Genomic DNA, 3,647 nt, shown 5'->3' on the forward strand with positions numbered 1-3,647 from the left:
GGGCCAAGGAGGTGATCCTCCCCCTCTATGCGACACTGGTCAGGCCACAGCTGGAGTACTGTGTCCAGTTCTGTGCACCCCATTTCAGGAGGGATGTGGACAACATTGAGAGGGTCCAGAGGAGGGCCAGCTACATGATCCGGGAACAACAGGGCAGACCCTACAATGAGAGACTGTGGGACCTGAGAAGGATGAGAGGGGACCTGGTGACCATCTATAAATTCACCAGGGGGGACGAGAAGGGTTAGGAGAGTCCTTGTTTCCCCTAGCGCCCCCTGGCATAACAAGGAATAATGGCCACAAGTTGTTGGAAAGTAGGTTTCGATTAGACATCCATAAGAACTACTTCACAGTTAGGGCGGCTACGATCTGGAATCAACTTCCAAGGGAAGTGGTGCTGGCTCCTACCCTGGGGATCTTTAAGAAGAGGCTTGATGCCTACCTGGCTGGAGTCATCTGAGCCCAATTTTTCTCCTGCTCAGGTGGGGGGTCAGACTTGAAGATCTACAAGGTCCCTTCCGACCCTACTTCTACGATTCTATGATTCTATGATCATAGGACCCCTACTGAACAAGCTGGAGCAGTTAGTAACAGACAGGGGGACAAGGCTGAGCTCTGAATGAGTTTTTTGCCTCAGTGTTCCTGAACAAGGGTCGAGATAAATCTCCTAACGGGTTCTTAGATGGACATCAGAGGGACATCAGCCTATCAACTGTTGATGCTGACTTGGTGCAGAGTCACTTGGGTAGACTAGGTGCGTTCAAGTCAGCAGGCCCAGATAAGCTTCATCTGACAGTACTGAAGGAATTGGCCAGTGTCATAGCAAAACCATTGACACAGCTGTTTGAGTGCTCGTGATGCTCAGGTCAGGTTCCAGAGGACTGGAAAAGGGCCAATGTGGTCCCTATTTTCAAGAAGGGAAGGAAGGAAGATCCGAGTAATTATAGGCCAGTCAGTCTCACTTCAATCTTTGGAAAGGCCTTTGAAAAGATTAGTAAGGGTCATATTTGTGTGAGTCCAGCAGGAAAAATAATGCAGCAGGGAAACCAGCATGGATTCATAGCAGGCAGATTATGCCTGACCAATTTGGTTTCATTTTATGACCAGGTCACAAAATGCTTAGCCGTAGGAGTAGAGGTAGATGTCATTTTCTTGGATTTTAGGAAGGCCTTCGATTCAGTATCTCATTCCATTCTCCAAAATAAATTAAGAGGCTGTGATTTAGATGTTTACATGGTCCAGTGGGTGACAAATTGGCATGGGGTCATGCCCAGAGAATGGTAGTAGACAAATTGGTATCAATTTGGAAGGATGTGGGTAGTGGGGTCCCGCAGGGCTTGGTCCTTGGACCTGTACTCTTCAATGTCTTCAGCAGTGACTTAGATGTGGGCATGAAGTGTACTCTGTCTAAGTTTGCAGATGATAGTAAATTGTGGAGTGAAGTGGACACACCGGAGGTTAGGGAACTATTGCAGGCAGACCTGGACAGATTGGAAAAGTGGGCAGAACACAATAGGATGCAGTGCAAGGACAAATGTAGAGTGCTGCATATAGAGTGTAAAAATATCCAGCACACCTACTGGCTGGGAAATTATCCTCTCAGCAGCACAGAAGTGGAAAGGAATCTCAGAGTGATAGTGGACTCAAAGATGAACATGAGTTGTCAGTGTGATGAAATCAACAGCAAAGCTAACTTCACTTTATCATGCATCAGCAGATGCATGGCAAATAGAACCAAGGAGGTGAGACTTTCCCTGTACGAGGCATTTACTGCATCCAATTTTGGGCTCTGTACTTTAAGGAGGATATAGATAACCTTGAGAGGGTCCTGAGGAGGGCCACTCATATGGTTAAGGGTTTACAGGCCAAGCCCTCTGAGGAGAGACTAAGCATCTCTCAGGGAGAGAGAGACATGCTGGATAGCATGAGCCCAGCCCTCTGGCACCGGGGTCTGGGGCTCAAGATGTCTTAACATCCAAGCAACTAACCAGTGCTGAATCTGATGGCAAACCCCCTAGTAAAGGGGCTTACAGTGAATTATGGAACAGCAAGACCAATACTCAAGTGGTTGGCGAGTGGACGGGGTGTAAGGGAGGCAGAGCCCCAAGGAACATCACGGCGCAAACATGAGTACCTCTGTCAGCAGGTCACCTGAGAAGACAAACTACTGAACCCCATCCTTTCACCCAATAACATCAAGTCATGGCAAATGAGTTGAGGGGGTGCTCCGGTAAAGGGAGATGGTATGGTACTCACCACGTCCACTAAGAATGCCACACTACCCTTTGAGTTCAATGATATAGGCAATTTTCTACCCACCTTAAAGTCCATTCATCCAACCCATATTTCCTTAGCTTGCTTGCAAGAATATTGTGGCAGACTGTATCAAAAGCCTTGCTAAAGGGAAGGTATATCATGTCCACTGCTCTCCCCACATCCATAGAGTCAGTCACCTCATCATAGAAGGCAATCTGGTGGTTAGGCATGATTTGCCCTTGGTGAATCAGTCCTGACTGCTCATAATAACCTTCTTCTCCAAGTACTTAGAAATTGATTTCTTGAGGACCTGCTTCATGACTTTTTCCATGGACAAGGGTGAGAATGACCAGTCTGTATTTTCCCAGATCCTTGTATTTCCCTTTCTTTATTTTCTCTTTTCCAGTCATCCAGGAACTCTCCCAATCACCACAAATTTTCAAAGATAATGTCCAACTCTGTAATCACATCAGCTAACTCTGTCTGCACCTTCAGGTACATCACATCCAGCCCCATGGACACATCCAGCTTTTCTAAATCGTCCCAAAATTATTTTTTCACCACTGTTGGCTGCTCACATCCTCTCCAAACTGTGCTGCCAGGTGCAGTAGACTAGCAGCTAACTTTGCCTTTGAACACAGAGAAAAAATTGTCATTGAGTACTTCAGTCTTTTCTACATCAACTGTCAATAGGTTTCCTATCCCATTTCATAAGAGACCCACACTTTCCCTGATCTTGCTCTTGTTGCTGACATACTTGTAGAAACCCTTCTTGGTACTCTTCATGTTTATTGCTAGTTGTGCTTTGGCCTTCCTGATTTTATTGCTGCATGCCCAAGCAATATTCTTATACTCCTACCTAGTCATTTGTCCAAGTTGCCACTTCTTGTAAGCTTCCTTTTTTCTGTTTGAACTCATTGAAGAATTGCCTGTTAAGCCAAGCTGATCTTCTGCCATACTTTCTAATCTTCCTGCACATTGGGAAGGCTTGTTTCTGCACCCTCAGTAAGTTTTTTTTAAAGTACACCAAGTTCTCCTTGACTCCTTTCCCCCTCAGACTGGCTTCCCTGTTCATCAAATTCTGGAGTGAGTCCAAGCTTGCTTTTCTGAAGTCCAAGGTCCTTACCCTGATACTATCCTTCCTTCCTTTCCTCAGGAGCCTGAAAATCATCTTGTGATCATTGCTGCCCAAATTGCCATCAGTTCTACATTCCACACCAAATCTTCCATGTTTTTGAGCAGCAGGTCAAAAAGAGTATGGTCCCTAGTTGGCCTTTCCAACACTTGCACCAGGAAGTTGTCCCCAGCACTCCCCAAAAGCTGCCGGGATTTCCTGCACACTGATGTATTGCCATCCCAAGAGATGTCAGAGTGATTAATGTCCCACATTG

At 46.1% G+C, this 3,647-nt stretch overlaps 1 long non-coding RNA gene across 1 annotated transcript in view; it reads left to right on the forward strand.

The window, feature by feature from the left end:
- Positions 1-746, forward strand: part of LOC109323347 — a 5,452-nt gene extending 4,706 nt beyond the window's left edge. Inside the window, exon 3 of the long non-coding RNA XR_002104627.1 lies at positions 638-746. This is a non-coding gene — a long non-coding RNA (uncharacterized LOC109323347). The remainder of the gene's footprint in view (positions 1-637) is intronic.
- The last annotated feature ends 2,901 nt before the right edge of the window (positions 747-3,647 follow it).

Source organism: Crocodylus porosus, unplaced genomic scaffold (assembly GCF_001723895.1).
Source record: "Crocodylus porosus isolate Cpor-Errol unplaced genomic scaffold, CroPor_comp1, whole genome shotgun sequence".
Classification (NCBI taxonomy): domain Eukaryota; kingdom Metazoa; phylum Chordata; order Crocodylia; family Crocodylidae; genus Crocodylus; species Crocodylus porosus.